This window comes from Dendrobates tinctorius, unplaced genomic scaffold, assembly GCF_039654945.1.
Source record: "Dendrobates tinctorius isolate UK_male_01 unplaced genomic scaffold, ASM3965494v1 ptg000107l, whole genome shotgun sequence".
In the NCBI taxonomy this organism is placed as follows: Eukaryota; Metazoa; Chordata; class Amphibia; order Anura; family Dendrobatidae; genus Dendrobates; species Dendrobates tinctorius.
The window spans coordinates 31328010-31349182 of record NW_027361775.1 but is presented as its reverse complement, the minus strand read 5'-3'; positions in this window follow the sequence as shown (position 1 = coordinate 31349182).

Genomic DNA, 21173 nt, shown 5'->3' with positions numbered 1-21173 from the left:
GACTTAAGACTAATTGATTTTGACCAGACAACCCTTTTAACTAGAGTTGAGCGATACCAGCCGATACTTGAAAATATCGGATCGGAATGGATCGGCCGATCTTAAAAAAAAGTATCGGTATCGCCGATTCCGATACCGGGAACCAATGCAAGTCAATGGGGCCAAAATATCGGAATTAAAAAAAAACCTTTCTTTCCTTGTAGGTTAATTCTACATGAAGAAAAACAACTAAGAATAATGTAGAATGTATTGTGGGAGGTGGAGGAGACATTAAAGCCATAGAGGTTTAGCCCAATCAAATGGAATAGCAGGAATTAAACTTTTTTTTTAAAGACGTTAGGAGTTACAAAGATATTGACTATGTTAGCCTCATTTATATTTTGCCAGACATGTATGTCTTCTTCTTCTTTCTTCTTTCTTCTTCTTTCTTATTCTTCTTCCTTTTTTTACCTTCTTCTTCTTCTTATTCCTTTTTTTACATTCTTCTTCTTCTTCTTCCTTTTTTTACATTCTTCTACTTCCTTTTTTTACATTCTTCTTCTTATTCCTTTTTTTACATTCTTCTTCTTCTTCCTTTTTTTAAATTCTTCTACTTCCTTTTTTTACATTCTTCTTCTTCTTCCTTTTCTTACATTCTTCATATTCTTCTTATTCAACAATTATTATTCTACATATTCAACTTGTTCATCTTCTTCCTATTCTTCTTCATCATATTCTTATTTGTGTCAGGCATTCCTGTAGTTGTTATCTAGAAAAGTTAGAAGTTTACACCTTCCGTTCTGCCTGTCACAAAAGATTTACAACAGGATTTGTCCGCGTTCAGTTTGGCCTGCAGCAGCAGGCCTTTTCCAGGGGCACCACGAGGAGGAACGGACTCACCTCCATACACTGCTTAGTCTTCTTCTGCTTATAAATAAGATAATATCATTTGCTCAGAGTATTAGTCTTATGCTTAATGTTCTTCTGCTTTGTTTTTTTATGCTTCTTTGTCTTCTCTCTCTTGTTGTTCTGCATCTTGGTGGTTGTCTTCCTGTTCTTTGTCCTCTTGAACCAGCTGACGGTACTGGCACCCGGAGTGGCAGCAGAAGGAACAAGAGCCAATGGCACTACCGAGGACCAGCTGACGGTGCTGGAACCCGGTTACTAAGCAGGAGGTACCTGTGCTACAAAGCACTACCAAGGACCAGCAGACGTTGCCGGAACTCGGATACCGAGATGGAGGCACCTAGGCCAAAGGCTTTGCCGAGAACCAGCTGACGGTGCTGGAACCCGGATGGGTAGCATAAGCTGCAAGAGCAAATGGAAATAGCGAGGACCAGCTGACAGTGCTGGCACCCGGAGGGGCAGCAGAAGGAATAAGAGCCAATGGCACAACCGAGGACCAGCTGACGGTGCTGGAACACGGTTACTAAGCAGGAGGTACCTGTGCTACAAAGCACTACCAAGGACCAGCAGACGTTGCCGGAACTCGGATACCGAGATGGAGGCACCTAGGCCAAAGGCTCTGCAGAGAACCAGCTGACGGTGCTGGAACCCGGAGGGGCAGCTGAAGTTACCCCTGAAAAGCAAAGTTGGCATGCCGCAAGCTGGCCGCAGTTACCGAATCACACAGTCCTACAGGGGGTGCTTGTCCTACTGGCACTACGGAACAAGCATTTCTTACCAGAACCCGCAGTCCACATAGGAAGCACCTAAACTGCTGGCACCCTAGCCTCGGCTAACCCAACCGCAACACGACATGGCAACTTGGGGTGGCAAACTGACATTGACACTTCCCGGAAACAGCAGGCAGGGCTGGAACCAAGCTGGGCAGGAGGGAGTACCCGTGCCAAAGTCAGTTATGAGCAGCAACTGGCAATGTTGGAGCCCAGGGACAAGCACTTAGCAGGCTGAGGCCTGATGTGCTGTCAATTGGGAGGCAGCAGGACAGATTGCCATCAAAACAGCAGGGGAACAGCTGACGTTACTGAACCCCACAAACACAGGAGCTAGTGTTTTACTCTGTGAAGACGGCACTTCCGAGCATCAACTGGCTGTGTTGAAGCCCAGGGACAAGCACGGAGCAGGCTGAGGCTGCATTGAAGAAATTTTAAGATCGGTTGTAGACTTCTACTAATTTTAACCAAGCTCCACTTAGGCCTGTGGCTTCACTGATTTTCGTATTTCCCCTGTCCTCCAACCCCGCCAGTTATGGGAGTTAAGTTATGGGAATGTGGACAGAGCAGGCGACATTGCCGGACACACATCAGGGGATTAACTGACCGGACTGAACACCTGTAACACAGGAACAAGTGTGGATTGTGCAGATGCCACTTCGGAGCTGTAACTGGCGGGGTTGGAGGACAGGGGAAATACGAGAGACAGTGGAGCTACAGGCCTAATTGGAGCACGGTTAAAAATCAGTAGTAGTAGGACTGTGTAGGCAGCAGGAGACTTTGCCATCCACACAGCAGGGGATCAGCTAGCGTTACTGAACCCCACTGAGACACGGCAGCAAGTGTCTCTTTCCGTGTGGACGGCACTTCCGAGCTACAGCTGGCTGTGTTGAAGCCCAGGAAATAGGAGGGTGTAGGCAGAGGCCTACTGTCTTTGGAATGCGGAGACAGCAGGAGAGACTGCCATCCACACAGCAGGGGAACAGCTGGCGTTACTGAACCCCACTGAGACACGGCAGCAAGTGTCTCTTTCCGTGTGGATGGCACTTCCGAGCTACAACTGGCTGTGTTGAAGCCCAGGAAATAGGAGGGTGTAGGCAGAGGCCTACTGTCTTTGGAATGCGGAGACAGCAGGAGAGACTGCCATCTCCACAGCAGGGGAACAGCTGGCAGTGCTGAACCCCACTAACACTTGAACGAATGTGTTTGGCTGTGTGGAGATGACACTTCTGAACACCAACTGACGCTGTTGGAGCCCAGGATCAGGCGTGGAGCAGGCTGGGGCCTACTGGATTTTGGCAGGTGTAGGCAGCAGGAGACTTGCCATGTCCACAGCAGGGGAACAGCTGGCAGTGCTGAACCCCACTAACACTTGAACGAATATGTTTGGCTCTGTGGAGACGACACTTCTGAACACCAACTGACGCTGTTGGAGCCCAGGATTAGGCGAGGAGCAGGCTCGGGCCTGTTGCTTTTGGCAGGTGAAGGCAGCAGGAGACTTGCCATCTCCACAGCAGGGGAACAGCTGGCAGTGCTGAACCCCACTAACACTTGAACGAATGTGTTTGGCTCTGTGGAGACAACACTTCTGAACACCAACTGACGCTGTTGGAGCCCAGGATTAGGCGAGGAGCAGGCTGGGGCCTGTTGCTTTTGGCAGGTGAAGGCAGCAGGAGACTTGCCATCTCCACAGCAGGGGAACAGCTGGCAGTGCTGAACCCCACTAACACTTGAACGAATGTGTTTGGCTCTGTGGAGACGACACTTCTGAACACCAACTGACGCTGTTGGAGCCCAGGATCAGGCGTGGAGCAGGCTGGGGCCTACTGGATTTTGGCAGGTGTAGGCAGCAGGAGACTTGCCATCTCCACAGCAGGGGAACAGCTGGCAGTGCTGAACCCCACTAACACTTGAACGAATGTGTTTGGCTCTGTGGAGACGACACTTCTGAACACCAACTGACGCTGTTGGAGCCCAGGATTACGCATGCCGCATGCAGAGGCCAATGGGCAGCGGTTTTTATGGAGGTTGTTGACTACTACTGATTCTAACCATGCTCCACTTAGGCCTCTGGCTCCACTGTCTCTACTATTTACCCTGGCCTCCAACCCCGCCAGCTACATCTCTGAAGTGGCGTCAGCACAATCTACACTTGTTCCTGTGTTACTGGTGCTCAGTCCCGTCAGTTGATCCCCTGATGTTTGTCCGGCAAGTTCGCCAGCTCTGTCCTCATTCCCACTACTGGTTATGGGAATGTGGACAGAGCAGGAGACCTTGCCGGACACACATCAGGGGATAAACTGATGGGACTGAGCCACAGGAACACAGGAACAAGTGTAGATTGTGCTGACGCCACTTCAGAGATGTAGATGGCGGGGTTGGAGGCCAGGGGAAATAGTAGAGACGGTGGAGCCAGAGACCTAAGTTGGGCACGGTTAAAAATCAGTAGTGGTTTGAATGTTGATGGAGCTGGTGACTTTGCCGTCCACACAGCAGGGGATCAGCTGGCGTTACTGAACCCCACTAACACAGGAGCTAGTGTGTTTCTCTGTGCAGACGACACATCTGAGCGACAACTGGCTGTGTTGAAGCACAGGGATTATAGTTCAGGTGGTAGAAAAATGAACACACCAGCAGACCTGGATACAGTTGCCAACCACTAATTTAGTCTGTAAGAGGAATGGCAAAGTCTTTGGAGATCCAGGCCTTGTTCATTTTCAGAAAAGTCAGCCGGTCAACATTATCGGAAGATAGTCGCGTGCGACGGTCTGTTAGTACACCACCTGTGGCACTAAAGACGCGTTCCGATAATACACTGGCAGCAGGGCAAGCCAGCACCTCCAATGCATACTGGCTAAGCTCTGGCCATGTATCCAGCTTAGAGACCCAAAACTTGAAGGGGGAAGAGCCATCTGGGAGTACAGTGACAGGTTAAGACATGTAGTCTGACACCATCTGACGGAAGCGTTGCCTCCTGCTGACTCGAGGCGTCGCTGATGGTGTAGACAATTGTGGTGGACACACAAAACTTTGCCACATTTGGGCCATAGTGGTCTTGCCTTGTGCTGCGGCGCTGCCTCTGCTCCCTCTTTGTGCAGAGTTTCCTCCACTGCCTCGACGCACAGAGCTGCTTTGTAAAGCACTAGCAACAATGCTGTCGGGTGGAATGGAAAACATTATGGACTGCACCAGTGACTCTTCGTACTCCCGAAGTTTACGCTCCCGGTTCAACGTTGGTATGAGCCTTTGCACGCTGTCCCGGTAGCGAGGATCTAGGAGGGTGTACACCCAATAATCAGCCGAGACGAGAATGTGGGCGATGCGGCGGTCGTTTCTCAGGCACTGCAGCATGAAATCAACCATGTGCTGCAGACTCCCAACTGCCAAAGAACCGCTGTCCCCTGTTTGAGGCGTGACCTCGGCCTGCTCTGCATCACCCCACCCTCGCTGTACATACTGACTAGAGCTTTGTGTACCTCCCTCCTCTGGAGAGATGTCTTCCTCCTTCATCGAGTCCTCCTCATCCTCCTCACAAAGTGACCCCTGCCTAGGCCTTTGTGAGGAAACACGTAGCGCAGACTGTCCAGAAGCAGATGGCATTTGGGACTCCTCATCCTCCACCTCTTCCGAAACCTCATCCCTTAGTGCTTGCAGTGTTTGTTGAAGCAGGCAGATAAGGGGGACAGTCATGCTGACTAGTGCATCATCTGCACTCGCCATCCGCGTGATTCATCGAAGGCACGCAAAACGAGGCAGATGTCCTTCATAGAGGCCCACTCAATGGTGCTGAAGTGTGAACGGCGCACAGTGCGACTTGTTTGCGCCTGATGCAGCTGGTACTCCATGACTGCTGCCTGCTGCTCACACAACCGCTCCAACATATGTAACGTTGAATTCCACCAGGTGGGTAGGTCACATATGATGCGATGTTCCGGAAGGCCAAATCGTCGCTGCAGAGCAGCGAGGCGCGATCTTGCCGTGCTGGAATGCCGCAAGTGAGTGCACTCTATGCGGACCTTGTGCAACAGTACATCAAGATCCGGATAGTCCCTCAGAAAGCTCTGCACGACCAAGTTAAGCACATGTGCCAGACATGGGATGTGTGTGAGGTTGCCTAGGCCAAGAGCTGCCACCAGATTTCGGCCATTGTCACACACTACCAAGCCCGGCTGGAGATTCGCTGGCCCAAACCACACATCGCTCTCCTGCTTGATAGCATTCCAGAGCTCCTGCGCTGTGTGGCTTCGATTCCCCAAAGAAATTAATTTGAGTACAGCCTGTTGACGTTTGGCCATGGCTGTGCTCATATCGGTCGTAACAGGCTCCTGCTCTGCTGTTTCTGAGGAACTTGAGTAGGAGGAGGAGTCTATGTGTACAGACTGGAGTCCTGCAATCCGTGGCGTTGGAAGAACACGTACGGCGCCACTCTCCAGATCTGTACCCGGCTCCACAACATTGACCCAGTGGGCAGTGAGGGAAAGGTATCGTCCCTGTCCATGGTTACTGGTCCAGGCATCGGTGGTCAGGTGGACCTTGCTACTAACGGCGTTTAGTAGCGCATGTTTTATTTTGCCCTCAACATGTTTCTGCAGGGCAGGGACGGCTCGCCTGCTGAAATAAAAGCGGCTGGGCACGTTGTATTGGGGGACTGCCAATGCCATTAAGTCCCGGAAGGTGTCAGTGTCCACCAGCCTGAATGACAGCATTTCAACTGCCAGAAGTTTGGCAATGCCAGCATTCAGAGACTGTGCTCGGTGATGGTTTGCCGAGTAAGGGCGCCTTTTATCCCATGCCTGTGCTACCGATGGCTGTGATGGATGGGAACGTGCTGCTATGGGTGGAATCTGACAGGGTCTCCGGACAACAGTGGCAGAGGTTCTTCCTTGGCGATCCTGTGAGGAAGCCGAACCAGCAGTGTGTGAGCTGGAGGAAGAGGCCCCAACACGAACTGAAGAGGTGGTAGGTGGTGCTGTACGTTGGCCTACGTCTTCAGGGTGTCTCTGCAACTCCAACTCGTGCTTGGTGCGCACATGTTTCCACATATTTGTGGTATTGAGGTTGCTGACATTTCTCCCTCTTTTGACTTTCTGATGACACAGCTTGCATTTGACAAAGCAAATGTCATCTGCAACTGTGTCAAAAAAGGACCACGCACTGCAAGTCTTGGGAGCGCCCGTTTTGCCTTTGGAATGAGGAATGCTCCTAATGGGTGCCGAAGTGGAGGGTACAGGCAACCAAGTGTTCCCCCTCCCTCTGCCTCCTGTTTTGGCCGGTAGGGGAATCTCTTCCTCCGAGCTGCTCCCACCACCTTCCTGTTCCTCACGCCATGATGGGTCAAGGACCTCATCATCTTCCCTCCCCTCTTCAAACAGCTGCTTCTCCGGGGTTGTCTCGCCAGCACCGTACGCACCAGAAAGTGGCAACTGAGTCTCGTCATCATCTGATGCGTACTGAGGTGTGCTGACCATAGGCACTGGCCCACTCGCCTCTTCAGATTCAGAGGGACAAAGAAGTTGCGCATCACTGCATACTCCCTCTTCTTCACATTCAGGAATGCTGCTTGGCTGGCCCCCTCTTTCCAAGCCAACAGATTCCGAGAACAGAAGTAGAGACTGTGATGGCTCCTGTCCATATCTCTCTGACTGCCTGGGCACTTTGGCAGGTGGTGAAGAGACAGATGGTTGCTCTTCGGTGCTCTGGTCCTGAGAGGCTGTGGAAGTAATTGAAGTCGATGCGTTAGCTGCCATCCATCCGACAACGGCTTCAATTTGTTCCTCCCGCAGCAGTGGGGTACGTTGAGGTCCTACAAAGCTGCGCATAAAGGACTGTTGCCTGCTAAAACTGGGGGATGCTGATCCACTGGTGCCCGCAGCAGGCCCAGAATCCCCACGTCCTCTACCTGCAGAATCCCCACGTCCTCTCCCTGCAGAATCCCCACGTCCTCTCCCTGCTGAAACTCCACGCCCACGCCCACGCGCCTTACTCCCTGCCTTCTTCATCTTGCCAGACTGCTTAAGATAGGCAGAAAAGTACAAAGGGGGGCCTTAGTGTGCTTATTCCTGAACAGCTGGTTACAGGTACAAGAAACACTAATTTTATGAAGTGTGTGTGTGTGGACTACACTTTAATAGGAGCTGATGTGGCCTACACAAGTTCCAAATGTAGTGTTTGGTGAACTTTTTTTGTGGTTTCTTTGTTGGAAACAAACTCAAAGTATGTGAACAAAGAATTGAAACTGATAGTATCACCAACTTTTTGGAGCTATTACAATGCAGGCAGGTAACCTACAATGCAAAAGATGAGGCTCCAAAAAAATTGGGTAATACTAATCTGGCTGCGCCGGCAGGGCACAAGCCAGAAAAAAAGGCTCCTCTATCTACTCCTATATAGTGTTTGCAACCAACCAATGTTGATGGATACGGATGGATGCACACTAATAGGAGAAGAAAAAATGAGCTGCACTCAAAGACAAATGTGTGTGAGGCAGTGACGCACGTTGAGCGTCCTACAACCAGACGTAGCTGCAGGACACTCTACTCAGCGTGAGCTGCACTCACACACAGTCAGAGACCTCTCAGACAGCCGTGAACAGTGCAGCTAAGTGGACACTGGCACTAACAGGCTGCAGAAAGGCTCCGCTGTGTACTCCTATATAGTGTTTGCAACCACCGTAGATGGAGACGGATGGATGCACACTAATAGAAGAAAAAATGAGCTGCACTCAAATAAAAATATGTGTGAGGCACTGACGCACGCTGAGCGTCCTACAACCAGACGTAGCTGCAGGACACACTACTCAGCGTGAGCTGCACTCACACACAGTCAGAGACCTCTCAGACAGCCGTGAACAGTGCAGCAAAGTGGACACTAGCACTGAAAGGCTGCAGAAAGGCTCCGCTGTGTAATACTAGTGTTTGCAACCAACGTATATGGATACGGATGGAAGCACACTAGATTGAAATTATGTAAAAAATGCAGCTCAAAAATTAAAAGATGTATGAGGCAGCAGTGAGGCACGCTGGGCAGCCTACAACCTGACGTGGCTGCAGGACCCACTCCACAGCGTGAGCTGCACTCACACAGCCCTTGCAGACAGCTGTGAACACTGCTGCTAGGGCAAAGAAGGCTACAGTGGTGGTTTACGTAGCCTGGGTAAAGCACTAGATGTTTGGTGTAATCGCTATTTCTAACTGTCCCTCACAGTCTTCTACAGCAGCCTGTCCCTAACTGAATTCACAGCAGAACCAGTGAACCAGAAATGGCGGCTGCGGTGGCTTTTATAGTGCATCATGACATCATTTCGGCAGCCAATCACAGCCATGCCAATAGTTAACATGCCTACATGCCTAACAGGATGTGCCCACACTTCGGAGGATTCCCATTAGCTTAATCAAAGCAAGCAGGCTCATAGCATGATGGGAACTTCCGATTCCGGTATCCGATATGACAAAAGTATCGGAAGTCAGTATCGGAATTCCGATACCGCTAATATCGGCCGATACCCGATACTTGCGGTATCGGAATGCTCAACACTACTTTTAACCTTTAGAAGACACCATCGATAATGACTGTTGCATTGAAACAATTACACATCTCTGTCACCCCTATAACCACTCGCAGCATGATCACAAGATGACGATGGAGTGCCATGACAACAGGGTCGGACTGGGGTGTCTGGGGCCCACCAGGGTAATGGACTCTAGGGGCCCACCCTACAGCTATATGCAAATATCTGTCATTCGTTATCACCATTATAGAGAAGCATCGGCTGTAAAACACAGGCGGCTCCTGCACATCTACTGTGCGCCCCCATAACTGGGATGTATAATTATGGTAGTTTACATTAATGGGGTTCTTTGGTTGAAACAAGTTATCACCGATCCATGGGCTCCACAGGATAGGTGATCGCTTAGGTCCGACCATTAGAATCTGCACCGATTGGAAGAATGGCGTAGTTTTATCGTTGATAGGACACTTATCCCCATTTTAAAATGGAGCGGCAGGTGGGATGTCTGACCGCAGCTCCATTCATTCTCTTTGGGGCTTCGAGAAAAAAACAAGTGCAGCCACGGAGGGAATGAATGGTCAAGTCAGACATGCCACTCCTGTCTAATGGGGATGAAAAGTTCCACATTTTGCCAAATGGGTCCCAGCAGTCAGACCCCCACCAATCAATACGTTATCACTTATCCTGTGGAGAGGTGATTACTTTTTTCCACAGGAAACCCCTGTAAGTGCATCTCTGCAGCTGTGTACAAAGTATTTAATCTCTAATGGAAATAAAGAATCTTCTCCTAATTAATATCAGAGAGAACAAATGATCGCCATACACAACACAATCCCCTATACCAAGACCAATACCACCACATACAGGGGAGAAATACCACCACACCATGACCAGACCACATAGTGACCGAATAATATTACACACAATGGACAAATACTGCCACACCATGACAAGACCACATAGTGACCGAATAATACTACTTACAAGGAAAAATACTGCCACACCATCACCAGACCACATATTACCACCACATAGTGACCGAATAATATGACATATTAACAGCATATAGGGACCAAATAATACCACATACAAGGAGAAATACTGCCACATTGTGACCTGACCACAAATTACCACCACATACTGACCAAATATCACAATACTGATTATGAATACAAACCACAATACTAACAACACTGTTATTACCACCAGTCACATTTTATACAGGAGCTCTGTATATAGTGTAAATGCACAGGTAATACAGTGATCACCAATGACATTATACACAGGATCTCTGTATATAGTGTCAGTGTACAGCTAATACAGTGATCACAGGTGACTATACACAAGAGCTCTGTATATAGTGTCAGTGTACAGCTAATACAGTGATCACTAGTGACATTATACACAGGAGCTCTGTATATAGTGTCAGTGTACAGGTAATACAGTGATTACCACTGACATTATACACAGGAGCTCTGTACACAGTGTATAGTGTGCGTGTACATGTAATACACTGACTCACCAGTGATGTCTGTAGTTAAAGTCCTTCATCTTCGCTTTTCTTCTTCAACCAGCACAGACCGCCATCACTTCTTCCAGCCAGAACTCGTCTCTGCAAAAAATAATACAGTCATCAATAGCTGATCGTTCCTACAGCACGTTCCCCACTTTTTCCCTGACTTCTACACTATGTCAGATGAAGAAGAAAAGCGACATAGTACCGCCTTGCACAGTAACAGGACCTCCCTTTTGTTCCCTACATGGAAAACAGTTTCCTAAAAAAGTAAATTATATTACAGTAGTAATAATGTCCCTAATTGGACCCAAAAGAAATTATGTTCCCCACTTGTCACCATAAACTAATATATCATGTTCCTCATTCTGGCCCTCGAACAGTAATTAAGTCCCTCATCCTGGCCCCCTTTATTTAATAATCTCACCCAGCCTGGCACCCTATATTTTATAATATGCCCCAGCCTGGTCCCCTTTATTTTATAATATGCCCGAACCTGGCCCCCTATGTTCCTTGTCCTGCTTGGCCCCCAGATATCCATCCCGCTTCCCCAGCTATACATACTGGCCCACATATGTCCCATGTCCTGCCCCCCATATATATGCATCCTGCTCCCCCCATATATATGCTTCCTAGTCTCTTGTACTGCCCCCCATATAACCATCCTAGCCCCAAATATATGCAACCTGATCCCCCATATATATCCATCCTGCCCCCCATATATATGCATCCTGGTCCCTTGTCCTGCCCCCTCCCCCATAAATCCATCTTGGCCCCCCCATATATATGCATCCTGGCTCCCCATATAATTATCCTGGTCCCTTGGCATGCCCCTCACCCATATATCCATCCTGGCCCCCCATATATGCATTCTGGCCCCCTCATATATATCCATCCTGCCCCACATCCATATATCCATCCTACCCCCCATATATCCATCCTGGCCCCCTCATATAAATGCATCCTGGTTACTTGTCCTGCCTCCCATAAATCCATCCTGCCCCCAATATGTGTATCCATTCTGGCCCCTTGTCCTGCCCCTCAACCCTATCTATATCCATCCTGGCCACTCTGTATGTGTATGCATCCTGGCCCCCTTCCCCCCCCCGTATGTGTATACATCCTGGCCACCCCTGTATATATATCCATCCTGGGCCTCTTCCCCCTGTATATATATCCATCCTGGGCCCCTTCCCCCTATATAAATATATATGCATCCTGGGCCCCTTCCCCCTGTATATATCCATCCTGAGCCCCTTCCCCATGTACATATATCCATGCTGGGCCCCTTCCCCCTGTATATATATATATATCCATCCTGGGCCCCTTCCCCCTGTATATATATCCATCCTGGGCCCCTTCCCACTATATATATATATGTATCCTGGGCCCCCTCCCCCTGTATATATATCCATCCTGGCCCCTTCCCCCTGTATATATATCCATCCTGGCCCCTTCCCCTGTATATATATCCATCCTGGGCCCCTTCCCCCTGTATATATATACACATCCTGGCCCCTTCCCCCTGTGTATATATCCATCCTGGCCCCTTCCCTGTATGAGAGAGAGAGAAAGAAGAAAAAAAAACATTGCTCTTACCTGCCTGCACTCCCGGCGGCGGTGTCCTCCTCCTCCTCGGCATGTCAGCGCTCTCATACTAAAATGGCAGCCAACATAGCAGAGGACGGTGAATGTGTGCACCCGTAGCATGGTACTGACGTCATGCGCCGGGCGCACACTTGCCAGTATCGATGAGGACATGCGCTACAGAGGTTCAGGTAATGAACGCTGAGAGCGCACGTCCCCGCACATAGCGGCCTGCGCTTTTAAAGGGCCCGCGCCCCTTAAAGCCGCAGAATTTTTTTTTCGTCTCACCTTCCCGGGCCCACCGGGGCAATCCTCAGTAACCTGCCAGGCCAGACCGGTGCTGCATGACAACCATTGACCTAATGAAGGCCCATTTGTGTGTTATGCTAGCACTCCTTATAATCTACAAACAGATACATAGCCAAAAAGTTTTTTCAAAAATAACACTCGTGTATATACTCGTGTATAAGCCGACCCCCCTAATTTTGACACAAAAACTGGGAAAACTTATTGACTTGTGTATAAGCCGAGGGTGGAATCCATAGACTATGCCCCCATATGCTGCTCCATAGTTTATGCCCCCATATGCTGCTCCATAGAATATGCCCCCTTATGCTGCCCCATAGAATATGCCCCCATATGCTGCTCCATAGAATATGCTCCCATATGCTGCTCCATAGAATTATGCCCCCATATGCTGCTCCATAGATTATGCCCCAATATGCTTCTCCATAGACTATGCCCCCACATGCTGCTCCATAGAATATGCCACCATATGCTGCTCCATAGAACATGCACCCATATACTGCCCCATAGAATATGCCCCCATATGCTGCTCCATAGACTATGCCCCAATATGCTGCCCCATAGAATATGCCCCCATATGCTGCCCCATAGAATATGCCCCATATGCTGCTCCATAGACTATGCCCCCATATGCTGCTCCATAGAACATGCCCCCATATGCTGCAAAAAAAAAGCCATACTCACCTCTCCTGGGTCCTTCGCCGCTGTCTGCCGCTTCTTGTGTCAGTGACTGTTCAGCCAGCAAAGGGGCGGCGCGCACTAACCACGTCACCGCACCCCCAGCTGCCTAAACGTCACTGACACAGGATTCAGCAGAGACAGCGGTGAGCAGCGAATGACCGGGGGACAGGTGAATATCGCTATACTCACCCGTCCTGCCACGGTCTCTGCAGCCTCGCTTCTCCACTGTCTCCCTTCCTGTCTTCAGCGGTCACGTGGTACCACTCATTACACTCTTGAACCACGGCAGGACAGGTAAGGACACGTAAGGTAAGGTAAGACACGTAAGGACACGTAAGGTAAGGTAAGGTAAGAACCACGGCAGGACACCCCCGCTCCCCCTCCCCCGCCGACCCCCAGGTATATGATCCGTGTATAAGCCGAGAGGGGTACTTTCAGCCCAAATAAATGGGCTGAAAATCTCGGCTTATACCCGAGTATTTACGATAAATGACCTTTATTAAATACTGAAATATGTAAAAGCATTACAACAGGAAAATACCATATATAAGTTAAAAATTATACATACATACAGATGGTGAAAGGAACCAATGCTATAAAATTTATTATCACTATATACAGCTGCCTCTAACAAAATTAGAAAATCATCAAAAAGTTTTTTTTTTTCAGTTACACAATACAAAAAGTGAAACTCATATGTTTTATAGAGTCATTACAGACAGAGTGATCAATTTCAAGTGTTTATTTCTATTAATGTTGATGATTATGGCTTACATCCAATGAAAACCCAATAGTCATTATCTCAGTAAATTAGAAAAATTAACAAGCAACACCAGCAAAGGCTTCCTAAGCATTTATAAAAGGTCCCTAGTCTTTTCAGTAGGCTCCACAATCATGCGGAAGACTGCTGACTTGACAGATGTTCAGAAGGCAGTCATTGACACACTCCACAAGGAAAGTAAATTTTGCATTTCATTTGGAAAGCAAGGTCCCAGAGTCTGGAGGAAGAGTGGAGAAGCCACAATCCGAGTTGCTTGAGGTCTAGTGTGAAGTTTCCACAATCAGTGATGGTTTGAGGAGCCATGTCATCTGCTGGTGTAGGTCCACTGTGTTTTATCAAGACCAAAATCAGGGCAGCCATCTACCAGGAACTTTTAGAGCACTTCATGCTTCCCTCTGCCGACAAGCTTATAGGAGATGGAAATTTAATTCTCATGCAGGACTTGGCCCCTGTGCACACTGCCAAAAGTACCAATACCTCGTTCAAAAACAACAGTATCACTGTGCTTGATTGGCCAACAAACTCGCCTGACCTTAACCCCATAGAGAATCTATGAGGTATTATCAAGAGGAAGATGAAAGACACCAGACCCAACAATGCAGACAAGCTGAAGGCTGCTATCAAAGTAGCCTGGGCTTCTATGACATGTCAGCAGCGCCACAGACTGATTGCCTCCATGCCAAGCCACATTGATATTGTAATTGATGTAAAAGGAGCCCCGACCGAGTATTGAGTGCATTTGCTGAACATACATTTCAGTAGGCCAACATTTCAGATTTTAAAATAATTTTTCATGCAAGAGTAATAAAATATTCTAATTTACTGAGATGATGACTTTTGGGTTATCATTGGCTGTAAGCCATAATCAACATTAACAGAAATAAACACTTGAAACACATCACTCTATAAAATATATTAGTTTCAGTTTTTGTATTGAAGAACTGAAATAAATTAACTTTTTGATGATATTCTAATTTTGTGAGAAGCACCTGTATATTCACTTTTTATGTAAAAAAAATACGTATGTATTGAAAGGTCTTGATTTTAAATATATTCAATTGCTTTTATTAATAATAATATTAATGACTTCTTTTTGACTGTTTATTTTAGGATCTGTATTGAAATCTAAGGACTAGATATCTGATGGACCCTATGTTTTCCTTATATATGGCCTCATGCACATACAGTTGTGATCAAAAGTTTACATACCCCGGCAGAATTTTTTCTTTCTTGGCCTTTTTTCAGAGACTATGAATGATAACACCAAAACTCTTTCTCTACTCATGGTTAATGGTTGGGTGAAGCCATTTATTGTCAAACTACTGTGTTTTCTCTTTTTAAATTATAATGACAACCCAAAACATCCAAATGACCCTGATCAAAAGTTCACATACCCTGGTGATTTTGGCCTGATAACATGCACAGAAATTGACACAATTGGGTTTGAATGGCTACTAAAGGTAGCATCCTCACCTGTGACCTGCTTTCTTGTAATCAATGTGTGTGCATAAAAGCTGGGTGAGTTTCTGGGATTCAGACAGACTCTTGCATCTTTCATCCAGCCCCTGATGTTTCTGGATTGTGGTCATGGGGAAAGCAAAAGAATTGTCAACGGATATACGGGAAAAGGTAGTTGAACTGTATAAAACTCTGTTTTCTCTTTTTAAATCATAATGACAACCCAAAACATCCAAATGACCCTGATGAAATGTTTACTTGCCCTGGTGATTTTGACCTGATAACATGCACAGGATTTGACACAAATGGGTTTGAATGGCTACTAAAGGTAACATCCTCACCTGTGACCTGTGAAGAATGCCAGAAAAATTGTTATGGATGCAATTAAAAACTGGCAACTTGACCATACAGCCCATTTTTCTTCAGTTGACTTCTTATTGTGCATTTTGAAGCAACCACACTGTCCAGTATTTCAGCTGATGTTATTTGTGGGTTTTTCTTTGCATCCTGAACAATTTTCCTGGCATTTGTCACAGGTCACAGGTGAGGATGTTACCTTTAGTAGCCATTCAAACCCATTTGTGTCAACTTCTGTGCATGTTATCAGGGTAAACTTTTGATCAGGGTCATTTGGATGTTCTAGGCTGGTTTCACACTTGCGTTGGGCAGAGCTGCGGAGGGCTGTGTATTTCCTCCATTAAGCCACGCCCACTGACACACCTCTTTCATTCCGTTCCGCCTATGTCTGCCTGCGTACCCATCTTTAACGTTGGGTACACAGGCCATGGTGATGTATGCCGATGCCTCCGCTTGCATCATTTTGACGCTGCACCGATCATAACAAAATGCAACATGTTGCATTCTACACAGTTCAGCACAGCATCCAAACGATGCAAGCGGAGGCATCCGTATACATCAGCATGACCTGCATACCCATGTTAAAGATAGGTACACAGGTCGCAGGCAGACGTAGGTGGAGCTGAATTGAAGAGGTGCGGCAGTGGGCAGGGCTTAACAGAGGAAGTATGCAGCCCTCCGTAGCTCTGCCCAATGCAAGTGTGAAACCAGCCTTAGGTTGTCATTATGATTTAAAAAGAGAAAACACAGTAGTTTGACAATAAATGGCTTCACCCAACCATTAACCATGAATGGAGAAAAAATTTTGGTGTTATCATTCATATTCTCTGAAAAAAGGCCAAGAAAGCAAAATAATCTACCGGGGTATGTAAACTTTTGAGCACAACTGTATCTGTGGTACTTTTCCTTTTATATTTTTCTGCATTTAATAAAGGTCATTTCATTTATATTATTTTAAAAAAAAAAACGTTTTGGTCATGTAATTTTTTTGTTGGTTATAAGGTTGTGGTTGGACATATGACCATATTATGTATATTAAATTATATAGAGTAAGCCACAGAGAAATGTGAATAGCAGTATTAAAGCATATAATCCTTTGTACGGAGGACTTGAGACGGATTATAGAGCCTTTATCAGCATAAATGTCCAATTTGGAGGTGCTCAACATACACTATATCAACATGTAGACGTTAATGATTAAAAAAAAAAGTATGTGGCACTCACCATGGCATCTTGAATGAAAAGTCCTTTATTTCGTGACTATCATCTTAGATGGCAAAGGGCAGAGGTGTGCAGGGAGAGAGCACGATAGCCGTATCGCGTTACCACGCTTCAACAAGTCCAGGTGAATGACTAATTAAAACGTAATTCCTTTAAAAAGGCTGAACATGTGATTTAACCATATACATGACAGAGTGAACAATCAAACAAAAACAAAATAAAAATTGTTTTATAGGTAAAACTATAAGACCCCTAAAAACAAGATTCTGTGAACATTATCGATCTATTTCCTCAGGAAAAGGTTCCCAGCGATTAATAAATCATATAAAAAATTTTCATAATTCCGACTCTGAGACACTGAGCTTCGCAGTGCTTGAAATAATACAGAATCCTGCAAGAGGAGGCAATCAAAATTATTTGTTATCATTTTTCTTATGTTGCTAAAAAATCTTTTTTTGTTATGCTGCAAAAAATTTTTTTCTTATGTTGCAATAACTGTAAAAGTTAAATACTGTTGTATGTGATAATTCATAAAAATGATTTTTAGTTATTTTATTTAGTTTTTGACTGTTCACTCTGTCATGTATATGGTTAACTCACATGTTCAGCCTTTTTAAAGGAAACACTTATTAATTAGTTCTGTACTCTGTTACTTTCTCCAGAGGGGCACAATCTACTTTTGACGCCTGAATTAGATGAGTATAAGGTTTTATTTTTTTAATTTTTTTAGGGGTTGTGTGGGGGGCCATCAAATTTTATAGGGAGCTGTGTGTGGACTATTATACGATATAAAGCAGGCCCGGATTTAGGGGGGCCCAAGGGGCCCCGGGCCCTAGGCCACCCACCAAGTGGGGGCCTCCCACCAATATAGGGATAGATATCTCAAAACATGTAAAATACATGTCTCTTTTTGATGTGAACCATTTCTAATGATAAGGAACATTTAACAAAAGAGAAACTGGCTGGCACAGAGTGGCAGAGTGATGGCACCTGTGCCAGCATCCACTGACCTGGCTAGCCAGACTTCCTTAATACCTTTACCTAATGCTTAGCTTATGGCATGCGGCAGCCTTCTCCGATCCTAACAGAAGCTGTTCTAGGTGCGCCACGCTACCTATTCAGCTATATCACTCCCTCGGATTAGATCAGATGAAAGTTTGTTCAGTTCAGCTACCTTCGAGGAATGAGGTGGAGCCACGATGCCGGCGCAAGAAGAGGATTCTCCACCGCGGAGCGCGGCAGGACTTCAGTCTTCACAGTGTCGCGAGGGGTGAGTATGATCTCTGTCTGTCTGTTTGTGTGTGTGTGTGTCTGTCTGTCTGTCTGTGTGTGTCTGTCTGTGTATCTTTCTTGCAGCTCCTGTCCTACACAGTACCATATTGAATATACAGGTCCACACCATATCCTGCATTACAGTGTGTCTGTGTATACTGTATGTATATAGTGTGGATCTGTTTACAGTATAGTGCTGTGTATACACTTTATATAGCACACTCTTTAAATCTGGTTGCTAAAAATGCTGTAGAAATCTGCTCAAGTGCTGTACATTTTTTGACTTCCTTGAAAAGCTGTTCCTCTTCTTCACAGTTTCAACGCATCTGCATCAGCTCCTGAGGCTTTGAAAAATATTGACTCAGCAACAGCATTGACTCTCAAACATGTCACAACAACGCGTTGGTCCTGCAGAGCTGACGCTACTAAGGCCCTTAAGCATGACTATCAGCAGATTAAATCAGATTAAAGATGTACTTAAACAGATTGCTGATGACTTTGAAGAAAAAAGCTGTGTACGGTGTGAAGCAGAAGGACTGTTAAGACAAATGAATCAACTTGAAATTGGTATTAACACCACCTTCTGGGATGATATCCTGCAAAGAATAGATGCAACTAGTAAAAATCTACAACAAGCAAATCTCGATCTAAACACTGTTGTGGCATCACTGACCAGCTTAAAAAACTGTCGCATCAAAGCGTGACTCCTTTAAAATTTATGAGGAGCAAGGAGAAGAACTGTCTCGTTCATCTGAGAATGTTCAGACGATAACTCGACACAGGCACGGAAACGTGTGTCTCATCCATTGGATTATGGCCAAAAGGAAGAAGTACAACTCAGCCCTTCTGAAAAATACAGAACAGAAACTTTCTTGCCTATCATTGATCAGTTTATCGCTTCTCTTGACCAATGTCTTCAAGCATATAAAGATATATCAAGCAAATTTAGCTTTTTTAGCCATCTGAAAGAACTGTCTTCACGAGCTTAAGGCCACAGCAGAGCAACTCGTCAGGTCTTATTCAGATGACTTGGACATTACATTTATCGATGAACTGTGCCAGTTTGTAACATTTGCCAATTTATTCACAGACGAGGAGCCAAAAGATATCATCACTGAAATTTTCATGTACAAGCTTATCATGGAAAAGGGTGTGCAGGACACTTTCCCAAATATTGAGATAGCGCTAAGGATATATCTAATTTTGATGGTAACAAACTGCAGTGGTGAGCGTTCCTTCTCAAAACTCAAATTAGTTGAAAACCGATTAAGGACATCCATGAAGCAGGAATGGCTTGCAAATTTGGCTATCATAAGCATCGAGTCAGATATACTGCATTAATTGGACTTTAGTGACTTTGCAGCATGAAAACCAAGGAAAGTGCCTGGATTGTAAAAAATGAATGATTTTACCTGAATTACTCTATGTAAATGATTTTTGTAAATAAACTTGCGTTCGTTTCATTTTGTGTTTTTGCATTACATATTGCAACATCTTGGAAAATGGGCCTCCCTCCAAAATGGGCCCCGGGCCACCCACCTATTAAATCCGGTCCTGATATAAAGGGCTGTGTGGGGACCAGAATAATGATCCCCTTCTACTCCTCCTTCATCAGGCCTCATCTAGAATACTGTGTCCAGCTCTGGGCACCACATTTTTAACCCCTTAACCCCCAAGGGTGGTTTGCACGTTAATGACCAGGCCAATTTTTACAATTCTGACCACTGTCCCTTTATAAGGTAATAACTCTGGAATGCTTCCATAGATCCTGGTGATTCTGACAATGCTTTCTCATGACATATTGTACTTCATGTTAGTGGTAAAATTTCTTTGATATAACTTTCGTTTATTTGTGAAAAAAGCAAAAATTTTGAAAATGTAGCAATTTTCCAACTTTGAATTTTCATGCCCTTAAATCACAGAGATATGGCACACAAAATACTTAAAGGGAATTTGTCACCTATTATTTCATCTATATGATGCAGCCACTGCCATCAGTGGCTTATCTACAGCATTACAGAATGCTGTAGATAAGCCCCTGATGTAACCTGAAAGAGAAGAAAAACAAGTTAGATTATAATAATAATAATAATAAATTTTATTTTTATAGCGCCGACATATTCCGCAGCACTTTACATTTCAGAGGGGATTTGTACAGACAATAGACATTACAGCATAACAATAATCACATACAGTAGATTATAACAAATACCAAGAGGAGTGAGGGCCCTGCTCGCAAGCTTACAGTCTATGAGGAAAGAGGTAGACACGAAAGGTGGGTGGTAACAGTTGCCCTGATTGTATGGACCAGCCATAATGTTAAGTGTGTAACAGTACAGACACAGAGGGCTAATGGATGCATAAAGCAAGTGGGAACATGATGCTGGGAACCTGGTTATGGTAAAACTTTTGGCTCTGCCACACAGGGATAGGTTAGGTTAATGTGTTGAGGCGATAGGCCAGTCTGAATAAATGCGTTTTCAGGACACGCTTAAAATTGTGGGGATTGGGGACTAATCGTATTGACCTGGGAAGTGCATTCCAAAGAATTGGCGCGGCACGTGTAAAGTCTTGGAGACGGGAGTGGGAGGTTCTGACTATTGAGGATACTAACCTCAGGTCATCAGCAGAACGGAGGGCGCGGGTAGGGTGGTATACTGAAACAAAGGAGGAGATGTAGGGTGGTGCTGAGCCATGGAGGGCTTTGTGGGTGAGGGTAATAAGTTTATACTGAATTCTGGAGTGGATGGGTAGCCAGTGTAATGACTGGCACAAGGTAGAGGCATCGGTGTAACGATTGGTGAGGAATATGATCCTGGCTGCAGCATTCAAGAC